Source organism: Girardinichthys multiradiatus, chromosome 4, assembly GCF_021462225.1.
Source record: "Girardinichthys multiradiatus isolate DD_20200921_A chromosome 4, DD_fGirMul_XY1, whole genome shotgun sequence".
Taxonomy (NCBI): domain Eukaryota; kingdom Metazoa; phylum Chordata; class Actinopteri; order Cyprinodontiformes; family Goodeidae; genus Girardinichthys; species Girardinichthys multiradiatus.
The window spans coordinates 18070926-18084367 of record NC_061797.1 but is presented as its reverse complement, the minus strand read 5'-3'; positions in this window follow the sequence as shown (position 1 = coordinate 18084367).

Below are 13442 nucleotides of genomic sequence, written 5' to 3'. Positions count from 1 at the left end.
TTGATTTTTCTTCATTTTTACCCATGTTCTGAAATAGGTTTATATGAATATTTTAATCTAAAATATTAACAGGAGTTGTGAAAATATTTTCTTCAACATCTGGACATTCCCTTTGTTCATATTGACAAAAATATTTAGTTGCATTACTTTTACCTTGGAGGACCAAAATAGCACAAGAGTAACACAGCGGGAACCTGATGTTGTTTTTACAGCAGGCAGCCAGGCTGAGGCATAAGCAAACAAAGTCAACAAAGGGGTCCCAAGACTTAAGGTAAGGTTCATGAGAAAACAGTAGGCCAACCCATGAAATACTTGCAGGTAAGCGGGGAGCTGGTGCCTATCTCAAAGGTCACTGGGCGTGAGGCCAGTCGTCATTCATTAAAAATTCAAATCTTTACTAAAAACATGAAAAATGTTACTGTCTGGTCTTTTTTGTATTGTTTCAGTGACCTAATTGCACTTAAACATAATTTAAAAAACAACAACAAACATCAGTGTTATACTCATTGAACAAAATTTATATTTTATAATGTGTTTCGTATTGGTGAAAAAAGTAGGACCCCTACCCTCTAATACCCGTTGTTGACAGCCTTTCCCACCCTCTGATACAGGGTAGAATTCACGATCCACAGGTGTGTGTTTCGGATCTCACTTGTTCGCTATTTTTGATTGGTCATTATTGTTATTAAGGTATAAGTTAGTTGTGTGAGTTAATTTCTCTTTGATGAGATTGTTAGTTCTCTCTCATGTTGTGTTCTCTATATAGCAGCTCCCTCTGTTTTCTCTCCCTGTTAATTGCATCACCTTCGCTCTCTCTCTGCTGATCTGTTTCTTCTTCAGCTGCTCCACATTCCCCATGCTAAGCGACATCTGGTTCTCATGGCAATCATCGTCAATCATTGTTACTTGCTTGTTTGTCAGTATCCTCCATACCCCCTATGAAATCTAAAGTAGTGCAGTTTTATTCCAAATGTACAGGCATGCACCTTTGGATCAGAGCCTGGTTTAGGTCCTGTGATCACTTTTTAGGCTTTTTCAGAGACTTACTTTAGCACCACATGGTCTTCTCTTATAGGGTGAACTTGCGTAGACAACCAGACCTGGGCATGTTTTTTTTGGGAGTGGGCGGTCTTATCTCTTAGCTAAAATAATTAAAACAGAGTTCAGAAATATCTCTCTCAAGCAGTCCCCATGGAGGGGAACTTTTATTCTTCAAAAAGCGCACAGAATTATCTTCATCAAAAATTCCAGAAGTCTCCCCCCTCTTCAGTCTTTACGGGGTGGTTTTATACAGATACAAAGCATTGGTGTGTATTGTATTGCATCTTGACCAATTGACATCATCATACTCATTTACATAACACTTCCTGGCACCTACAACATTACTTCTCTCTACCTTTCCAGGAATACACTTCAGCCCAACATCTGGAAGCATCAAGTTGGCCTACGTGACAGTTTACAATAACAATTTCATCGCTTATCTGGATGCTTGAATTCCAATGTCACAGTGACCTGGCTGCAGTCATGAGATTTCCTGGCTGAACTGCACTAACAAGCTCATTAGTCTTTCCTCTCCCCAATGTAATCTATTATCAGAAGGCTCACAAAGAGTGAACAATTCTTCACAGAATTCATCTTATAATGGTAAAAACAATAATAACACTTTTTAATCTAATCAAACACAATTTTATGCTTCCACATATCCCCCCTTTAATTAGGTTTTCAATCTAATTAACAGCTGAGAGATATCTTATATTCATATTGTAAATATCCTGTGAGTATAAGTGATATTTATGAGTGATTAAAATGAAAAAAATGTGAACGATTATGAAAGGTAGTGAAATTACTATCAATTTTTTCTGTACAGTGGAAAGGCCGATTTGATGTTCTTTTAGGAGCTCTTTGGATCCCTTACCAGACTCATAAGCTGCTACAACCTTCTCTCTAAAGGGCCTCAGACTGTCCTTCAAACCTCACTGTGGTGTTTATTCTCATTTTAACAATCAGGAGCACAACACTAAATGCCTGATTAATGAGTAATTATCGCTTTATATGCATCTGATGTGATATGCTTACGTGTGCTTTTAGCCATTTTAAGTTGGAAGAAATGTGTGAGTGTTGTAGTTAATTTCTCATGGGAAATTGTGTTTGCTTATATTACATTTTCTTCCTTTAATTGTTTGCTTATACTATTTGAATCTTTCATTGTTGCTTAGTTGAAATTAAACACCCATGTCTACATACAGTTTCAAACTTATTGTTTCATACTGTTGACGAAGTTGTAAGTTATGGCAACAAACCTAAAAATGGTTGCTGCTGAGTCACATTTCAAGGATACTCTGTATGCAAATAAATCTCATCAAGTTATTGCCAGTTTGTCCATTGTTTTATATAAACACTTCATGGAACTTGGCCCCACCTCCCAGACTGTTTCCGCCTGTTTTACTGTGTTTATCACCAAAGCCAAGGAGAAAGTCAAAGAAATAAACCTGCCTCATTAATTTATTTCCTCTGGTCACCTTGTGAAACAACAAAGCATGTTTAGGTATACAGTCTGCATTTTACTTGTTGTATGTTTGGCTGCCTTTGTGCCCAGGGGACTCTTGAAAAAGAGATTTCAATCTGGATGACACTTTTAACTGGATAAATAAATAATATTATTATAAGAATTGCAATGACTATTGGCTCACCCGTTAACAGCATGTTTTATGTTCAATGAGCAAGAAACCAAACAGGGACAATTCAAAGGAGATATTAGTAGTGATGAATACCAATCTCAACAATACGTGGGACCCCTGCTTGGGTCACCACATGACCTTGGGTCAGCTCTGACATGGTGAGCGCTCTGCAGGGCAGCTTGTTGCCACAGGAAGTTAGAAAAGTGACAGTTTAAAAATTCCCAGAACCATTTTTGATATTTATTACATGGTAACATATTTAACATAAAGTTATATTAGGTTTGTTGGGTAGTTTTTAATAAAACGTTGCTTTAATATTGACAATTAATAATAAATAATAATATTTAATAATAATAATAATAATAATAATAATAATAATAATAATAATAATAATAATAATAATAATAATAATAATAATAATAATAATAATACATGTTCCTTAGGCTGCCATTGTTCATCCAATGTCAAGGTTTTGCAAAGCCCTTTTTTATAGTTTATTTGGTTTAGCTTTTTATTATCAGTTATTTAATCCATTGTTTTATTCCCTTGTACCTTGTGGCTGTTAATCTGTAATCAGTCCACCTGCTCTAGTTGAAAAATCACTCTTTGAGTGGTTGTAATTCCTAGCTTTCTAGGATGAGTGACAGATCCTTCCAGATTCCATTTGTTTATGGATTGCTATTATTGTTTGGCAGCTAGTTTATTAAAAGCTTAATATTTGGTTCTAGACTGCATGCCTTCATTTGGGTCCACCAGCCTTCAAACTCACGGTAGAGTTTAAATGGAAAAATCTTCTTTCTGTACGCCTCCACAAGCCAGTTGTTTCATTACAAGCATGTTATCTGCAGTATGAAGGCATATGTTTTGGATGATGTGGTCTGCTATTGATAATACTTTGATTTATGAGGGCTGTATCTGAGATTAAAGTGCATCTCATCTCTTCAGTCCCTTTGGGTGCAGTTTTAATTATATATTATTATTATTCTCATGCTCAAATTTTAGGATGAAAAAGATTTAGCTGCTGCCCTACTTACTGTCCTGATTTAGGCACATTGTTGGTTGGGTCTCCATGTTTTCTTTTACATTACATAAATTATAACCATAGGGTTATTTAATAAAACTTGTGTTAATTTGTCTCTGTACACAGAGATGCATTTTAGAAAATATAAATACATAATTCTGTATTTTTTCCTGTGAAAATATTACTCATTTTGCCCCTAGTCATCATTATTGGACATTACTGGTCATTGTGCAGATCGTGATGCCGATCTGTTTGTGAGCCTCATTCTGTTCAATGACTGTGCTTCCTGCTTATCTCAGCAGCCTTGAAAAGAACAACTCTTGCCAAATTCAGAAATCAGAGAGCTTTATCTGAGATTAAAGTGCAGCAGATACTCAGTCTACTGGATCCCTAATGGACATTAAAATATCTAACCATCATCCAAAATCAATACTAAAAAGGTGCAGGAATGTGCATGTTTGGATTAGTTTGTTAGAATGCATCTGTTCAAGTATAATTATTTCAAATTTCACTCATTTAAAATTTTCTGATGTTTCCCTTTCATTTCTTGGCTCAGTCTTGGTGTTTATGTTGGGCATTACTGACATCTGGCGGATTACCTCTGTAATTACAGCCTCTTAGTTTCAGGATAAGTCTCTGTAAACTGTCCTGTCTGTGTATTTTCAAACGACACTTTCAGGTGGACAAAAAGTTAAGGGTGATTTCACCAAGTGAGCCATTTTCTTCACCTTCTTTAAGTTAAAGGTAGCAAGTGTATTTTAATTTTTTTTTGCTGCAGCTGATGTTCCTCTAAACAGGGGAAACAGATCAGTGCCCTTTATCATACTTGGTCTGTAACCAACGCTCACACATTAGACCACCACAGTAAAGTGTCACTTGCTCTTTTTGGTCTTTGTGGGCTCCAGCCAGACAGGCGTTTTGTAAATGTTCATCATAACTTAGATAATTAACTGTGCAGCCAACAACATGGGCTTTCTGGGCTCCGAAGCTGGAGCATTTTCTATGGAAGGGAAAAACTGGAGACTTTAGAATTTAAGTAAGACAAATTCATCCACTATTGTAGCCTGATCTCACTGCGAAGCACTTACACATCCATCTTTTAATTTGAGGACCATCTATCCAGGAAGACAACACCCCACTCCAAGAAACAGTAATTAACAAAATGGCCAGCCCTACAGTAATTGGCACTGATAACTCCTACATAATAAATGTAAAAGTTTTATTATTTGTACCACTCTTAGGAAAACCCTGATTTTGTGCTTTAAGAGGCCTATTTCCTTTACCTACACTTCAAAACAAGAAAACATTTTCTTCCAGTAAGACAGGTGTTTGGTGATCTTGATAGTTCAAGAAACAGCTGCAAGAAAATAGCTATTCACCCAAATGTACAGATATTTTCAGTCAGAGCAATGATTACAAAGTCTAAATCAAATGTAAGTGTTAAGTACAAGGCTGGACTTTTCCTGCCACCACTCAGAGTAATGATAAAGAGAGATTGAGGAATGGTCAGCAATCTCTTTGTATGGCTGCACTAACCTTGTGAAATACTACTGTAGACTAAGTGCTGTCCCATTGGCAGAAAGGTTTTTTTTTTACAGTATAAACAGCCGAGACCAAAAATGGTGTCACTGGCAATTTTGCCATAAAGTGTGAATGGCTTTATAAATAGTCTTAGTCTTTATAAGCCGTATTTGATGCAACCCATGAAACCACTAGGTGTCATAGCAGAGTTGCAGGATGCCAGTTCAGTTCACATTCAAATCATTTAAACAGATCCCCATGTATCAGAACAAACAAGCAATGCTCACTGCTTTCAGTCTCTGGGTGAAATATTTTTGTGCAGTTGGGTTTTTAATGCACTAACACACATGCATGGCTCTACACTGTCACCTTTTATTGATGATGTCTGGATGTGTTTTATGACTGGCTGCATGAATGTGTGTGTCTGTTATTTATTGCTTGTAATAACAACGTGTGAAAGCTAAATATAGTGATGTTCGATGAAACTGGAGAGGAGGTGATTTAAATGCAGAAACACCCATAGGAACACTTTTTGGATATTTTGTCCTACTTCTGATTTCAGGCTCTGGCCTTGGTTGAACTCTCTGCTGATAGGGTTCAAGGAGTGTAGGAAACGTATGTTTATGAGACAAAATGTGTGAAATTTCTGCATTTCTGTCTTCTTTCCAATTATTTCGATTGCCATAGTCTATATAAAGATAGATCAATTTATTCACAAGGCAAGTAGTTTTTGCATTAATGGCATGAAAAAGGTTTGTGCCTTTCATTACTTGGCAGATACCGTAAATGTGGAAGAAACAATCAAAAAAAATGTGAGGATCATCATGGATTCTGTTGCGCTTGTGAACCAGGCTTGTGTTTATGCAGAGAAATGGTGGAGCACACCGATGACAGGATTTGTTTGTCCATTCGGTTTCTTTATAACTGTCTTTTGACCCTGTGTTTTGGGAACAAACACAAGGTTTCTCTGGGAAACAAGACTGAGATGTAAAGAAAATGTTCTCTTTTTATTGGTCTTAGGGAGAAACTGTTGGGACCTCAAAGGCAAACCGCTAAAGCCGACAATCAGGGAGCTCTCTGCTTTTCATTTGCTTGCCGTTTGCAGTGCAGAGAGCAAAGCTTTGTGTAATAACTGTGGTTGTAAAAGCAGCTTCACCACTAGATGTCCATGCTTTCCTCCTTATTCAGACCTCAGCAGAGGCAAAGAAGTAAAGAAGTGTATGCTCATTAATGAGGTTTAATTGTGGGTAAAATGCCACTTCACATGCATTACATGGCACTGCCTAATTAAGCTCCATAATGACCTTTTTCAGGTCTACTAGCTGCATCATTTAAACATTTACCACATGTAGGCAGCTGCAGTAAATGAGCCAGCATTCTTGTGTCCCTCCAGAACATTTAGAAAGGTCACAAGTCCTGCAGTGGGGAACACACAGGGGTGTTCCAACATCTCCTTCATCGTCTTCATCAGCTAACTCTACATTTCTCAAGCTGTGTTTTTAGCATCTATGAAAATGATCTGGCTTGGTTTTAAAACAGTCATATAAACTGTGGGGTCATACAATAAGTAAGATGCAAGTTTATGTTACAATTTGCAGGTTTGTAAAGCTTTATCTTATTTTTTGGTCATCGCTGTAACCCTGCAGGTTTTTATTTGGTTTTTGATGGTTCATTTTTCCAATTCTATTGGTTTGTTGTACATTTGCTTTTTTTTTTTGTCTTGCTTTCTCCTGATTTATTGATTGGCAGGTCCAATACAGATACTTGTGCAATCTCTTCATTTCATGTTGGAATCAAAACCACTGCCTCTGTCAAGCGACCTGCAGCATTTTTTATTTCACTTGTGGTCAAAGTTTGCTACAACTTAACAAGGTATAGACAAGCAAGTTTGTGCATGTTATAGAATAAAGAAAGTTGGAATTAGCCAAAATCAGAACCAGCAGATAAGGCCTCAAAGAAGAGTATAAATTGATATCTGCTAGGAATAGTTGGATCACTGCATTGCTAATTTATTCCTCACTCTGGTCCTTTCCTTGATTGCTTAGTGAGACTCTGCTTGGGTGCCCTGTTTTTTTTTAATGAACTATCTGCATTTGGCATTCAGTTTTGACCATTCTTTGTCAGGGAACTGCCGTTTGGGACTTCATGAGAGGTCAATTATTCATAAAAGGCAAAAATGTAACATTTTAATTGTTTGGAGCAGCAGCTGCCTTGCAGAGATGCTCTTATTGTAATACAAGTGGAATGTTTCGAAAAGACGGTAAGCCTTAACGGGGGTGCTGTTGTCTATCTAAATGTTCCTTAACATGGAGAAACTATTTTTATCTGGATTTGAACTGATGTGTGTTCTAATGCTTTCTAAAGGTACTATTAAATCTGTCCAGAAGACCCTACCACATAGAGGAAAACATACGGCTGACCAGCATGCTAATCTGCAGGAAAACTGCAGGACCCTAGCTTGCTGCAGACAGGGAACTTGTGGCCTTGGCCAGGAATAGTGATAAGTGGCATCTGAGAGGAAGTGTAAGTGCTGTAAAAAGTAAGCTAATCTGTACTGGACCCAAAAACAAACCATTCATCCTGGGGCTTCTGTTTTTGTTGCTTTCATGGCTTCATTCATTGACTGCATGTCTTTCAGTATGATTGACAATAGGATGGAACCATTAACCGCACAAAGGACAGAAACCATCTTGGGTCAGTTTTTTCTTTCCCTCATGTTGGACTGAAAGGGTAACTGGACGCTTCACTGACTCCGTGTCTCATCTTATGGTATTATGAAAGGTTACCAGTGTTTAGCAGTGTAGACTTTAGGATATATTTTTGAAACATATCATCTTAGTATCCCTGATATTTTTTCCATTTTCTCTTCATATCATTAGTTCAGTTTTGAAGGTCTTCAAGACTAAAAACCTTGCACGTTTTATCCAAAAATATTTAAAATTTTAACTGTTGAAATCAGACATTTACATTCTCTGTTTAAGACACATATTTCTTACTGTCTGACCTTAAATCAGACTAAACGTTTCCTGTTTAATCTGGTATGAAATTATTTCTATTTGATAAATGCCAGAATATTTAGAGAGAGATTATCCTTTAAACTTTCTTCAAATTCAAAAGTTTACATAAACTACTTAAGTTGGTCACGCAATTGGCCTTTAAATGTATAACTTTGTAAGTCCTCTCCAAGTTTCTCTGTAGTTTTTCTGTCGTTGTGGCCATCCCTCGTGACATAACTGGTGTACCTGAGTCAGATTTGTGGGCTTCCTTGTTCACAAACACCTTTTCAGCTACACACAAATGGGATGGAGATCAGGGCCTTATGATGGCCACTCGAATATCCTTTTGCCACTTTGTAACTATTTTGGCTGTGTGGTCAGGGTCACTGACCATTCAGAGGATCCATTTCGGGGCAGAATTCAACTTCCTGGCTGATGTCTTGATATGTTGCTTTAATATTATCACATAATGTTATTTTCTCATGATGCCATTTATGTTTGTGAAGTGCACCAGCTCCTCCTGCGGTGAAACACCGTGATGACATGAGACCCCGTACTTCACAGCTGGTGTTCTCAGGCTTGCATGCCTCCCTTCTTTTTTCAGCAAGTAGAACAACAGTCATTATCGCCAAAAACTTCAGTTTGACCAAAGGCGTTGTCCCCAAAGATTCTCTGTGCTCTTTGTCTTTGAGTACATATGAAAACTGTAATATGACTTTTTATGTTGCTTTGAGATTGCTTTTACCTCACTGAGTGGCCTTTCAGTCGATCTTGGTACAGGACTAGTTTCTCTGTGGTTAAAGCTCTCTTACCAGCTTCAGCCAGCATCTTCACAAGGTCTTTTGCTTTTGTTCTGGGGTTGATACACATATTATACATCTCCTTCTGACCAGTATGATGGCTAAAGATTCTTATGCTGTTTATACTTGCATATAATTGTTATTAGGAGATCAGTGGGGCATCTTCAGACATCTGGAAATGGGACCCCAGGATAAACCGGACTTGTTGAGGTCCACAGTTCTCATCCTGATATCTTGGGTGATTTCTTTTGGTATTTCCTTGATGTAACACAAGGAACCTGTGTGTTTGAAGTGTTTCATTAAAATGCATCCACAGGTGTGCCTCCAATTAATTCAAATGTTGTGAATTGACCATCAGAAGCTTCCAACATTATCAACTACAAAATTGTATAAGGCATGATAATCTTAGTACATATCAACTTCTGAATTTAAAGAAAGTAGTAAAAAATGATCTCTCCCATTTTTCTGGCATCTAGTAAATAGAAATAATTTCGCTAATCATCACTGACCAAAAACAGGAAACACAGTCATCTTCAGTAAATCAGAATATTCATTCTGATGAGGCTCTTTGTCAGATTTAAAGTACCTTTTGAAAATAACAACCTTTAAGCAGGTATTAAACATACATTTCATTAAGCCCACATTTCTGTATTCATTTTTTTAAATTATTAATCTGAGGTAATATTCTAATCTTAAATATTTATGGCTCACAAACATCAGTCTGTGGGTAATTAATCTATATAATGTGTTTCACCTAGCGAATTGACTTACTGTCATGATCCTGGATCCTTGATGACGTTTTTGTTGTTTATTAATGTTTGTATGGTCTTGCCATATTTAGCTCATTCGCTGTTGTTCATTATTGTCAGCTCCTTCTGTTTTCACTGTATTACAGGTCCTTCTCAAAATATTAGCATATTGTGATAAAGTTCATTATTTTCCATAATGTCATGATGAAAATTTAACATTCATATATTTTAGATTCATTGCACACTAACTGAAATATTTCAGGTCTTTTATTGTCTTAATACGGATGATTTTGGCATACAGCTCATGAAAACCCAAAATTCCTATCTCACAAAATTAGCATATTATTAAAAGGGTCTCTAAACGAGCTATGAACCTAATCATCTGAATCAACGAGTTAACTCTAAACACCTGCAAAAGATTCCTGAGGCCTTTAAAACTCCCAGCCTGGTTCATCACTCAAAACCCCAATCATGGGTAAGACTGCCGACCTGACTGCTGTCCAGAAGGCCACTATTGACACCCTCAAGCAAGAGGGTAAGACACAGAAAGAAATTTCTGAACGAATAGGCTGTTCTCAGAGTGCTGTATCAAGGCACCTCAGTGGGAAGTCTGTGGGAAGGAAAAAGTGTGGCAGAAAACGCTGCACAACAAGAAGAGGTGACCGGACCCTGAGGAAGATTGTGGAGAAGGGCCGATTCCAGACCTTGGGGGACCTGCGGAAGCAGTGGACTGAGTCTGGAGTAGAAACATCCAGAGCCACCGTGCACAGGCGTGTGCAGGAAATGGGCTACAGGTGCCGCATTCCCCAGGTCAAGCCACTTTTGAACCAGAAACAGCGGCAGAAGTGCCTGACCTGGGCTACAGACAAGCAGCACTGGACTGTTGCTCAGTGATCCAAAGTACTTTTTTCGGATGAAAGCAAATTCTGCATGTCATTCGGAAATCAAGGTGCCAGAGTCTGGAGGAAGACTGGGGAGAAGGAAATGCCAAAATGCCAGAAGTCCAGTGTCAAGTACCCACAGTCAGTGATGGTCTGGGGTGCCGTGTCAGCTGCTGGTGTTGGTCCACTGTGTTTTATCAAGGGCAGGGTCAATGCAGCTAGCTATCAGGAGATTTTGGAGCACTTCATGCTTCCATCTGCTGAAAAGCTTTATGGAGATGAAGATTTCATTTTTCAGCACGACCTGGCACCTGCTCACAGTGCCAAAACCACTGGTAAATGGTTTACTGACCATGGTATCACTGTGCTCAATTGACCTGCCAACTCTCCTGACCTGAACCCCATAGAGAATCTGTGGGATATTGTGAAGAGAACGTTGAGAGACTCAAGACCCAACACTCTGGATGAGCTAAAGGCCGCTATCGAAGCATCCTGGGCCTCCATAAGACCTCAGCAGTGCCACAGGCTGATTGCCTCCATGCCACGCCGCATTGAAGCAGTAATTTCTGCAAAAGGATTCCCGACCAAGTATTGAGTGCATAACTGTACATGATTATTTGAAGGTTGATGTTTTTTGTATTAAAAACACTTTTCTTTTATTGGTCGGATGAAATATGCTAATTTTGTGAGATAGGAATTTTGGGTTTTCATGAGCTGTATGCCAAAATCATCCGTATTAAGACAATAAAAGACCTGAAATATTTCAGTTAGTGTGCAATGAATCTAAAATATATGAATGTTAAATTTTCATCATTACATTATGGAAAATAATGAACTTTATCACAATATGCTAATATTTTGAGAAGGACCTGTATATGTCTCCTTCCCTCAGCTCTCATGCCTCAGTGTATAAGCTCTCAGGGTTTCGTTTTTCATTGCTGGTTTCTTCTGTTATGCTGCCCATAAAATTTCTGTTATCCTTTTCATTAAGCTTTCTATCATGCTGATCACAAACTCTTGTGCACAGTTTAGTCCAGCTTAAAACTCACATTACTTGACACCTACTAAATAAATGAATTTTTCAATAACATTCTAATTTATTGAATATAACTGTATGTGTGTGCTTTGAATGTGCTTGTTTTTAAATGCGCACAGAACTAGTTGTTCATTATATTGATTTCTATACCTAATTCATTCAAGATGGATTTTTCTCTGAAATTGATGACATCTCATGTCTTCACATTTGTGCTTCTTGTATACAGTACAAGAAGCACAGATGTGAAGACAGTGTGAAGTTGGTACTGTGAGGCATGAGGAAGCTAGAGTCTATCCCAACAAATATCCTGCAAACGTCAAGATACATCCTGGACCTGCAGTTCTTTACTCTACTCACATCCATACAAGGCACTTACTCTCTTACTGCCAATTTAAGGCAAAGGCAAAGGGAGAACATTTTTACAGAAATCAAGCTCATCTTTACTGTCTACTGAGGCATCTTTTTACACACACTATGCAGAAAAGAAACAACAGCAAAGAACTATTGCAATAGATAAGGTAGCTTGGTATTCAATTCAAGGAATATATTTGAGTGCAAGTGTAGTCCCCATTTTCCCCATTAAAGGATCATTAATTAGAGCTCACAGTTTATGTCCCACTTTATTTCGCCTGCGTGTTCAGACTGTTATCCATTAAATCTCAGGATGAGCCAAGAAGAACAGAGGTTAAAGGAAGTAAATTAAGCTTAGGGTTAATGACATCAGCGTTACTCTCCAGAAACATAAATAACATCAATGTGCATGTATAACTGTGTGAGCGCAAACAGGGGCTCAGGAGGTGGGTGGCCTGTCTGCTCTGCGATGCAAGTAGACAGAGACATGAAGCTAAAAGCCTTCTGCTGGCTGCCAAAGTTATCTAGCTGGAGTCACACCAAGCCAGTAATATGTTTTCCTGGACCCGTTAGCAGAACAGAGCAGAGGACATCTAATGAACCAGAAACTTCTACCCCATCTTCATTTCAAAATGTGCTACTAAATCTTTACCCTGGTCTGCATGTGGGTTAAATGGGCAAGAAAGAAGTGGCTTCATGGACCATTTATTATTTCTTCTTCAGACCTAATGTATCTGGAACTTTTCTGTTTAATTTCAAGGACTCCATCCAGTAAAACTTAGATTTTTCCAGACCTGTCTACATGGTGATTTATGTGCTTGAAAATTAGATAAATAAGCAGTCGACACCTTGTCATAGCTGGTCTGTCTAATGCATTCAAACAGTCAGTGTTTCATATACAGCCAATTCCATCACCTCACAAGACATTAAAGCTGGAAACTGTGAGCAATATATTCTGATATGTTATTTTTTTCTGAAGCACAGCGTTATTAGCTGTGTATTATTTAGTTCGTTGAAAAATAAAATCCTAAAATAATCCATCAACTGTCAGAGTAAGTTTGGTGTGAGTCTGTTCTTCAGCTGCTCTCTTTTGCATTTCTGTTTAATACGTGTGTGCTTCTCCTTCCTTACAGTACTGTTTCATTTAGTGCTCTGTGTCCACAATGACAGTCTGTACATCATTTTGAATACATTCAAAACCATTACTTTAGTTGCTTTTCATGTGCAACCAGGAAAATACGCTTTTCAATACAGGCATCAAAGCCTTTGACACAATTTGAGGCATTTTTCTGGAAGTGACTGGTCCGTGGAGACCAAATCACTGTTTTCCTATGCATTTTGACTGGAGAATTAGGATCACTTTACATACAGTGGCTCTCAAAAGTTTACACAACCCTGTTTACACAACT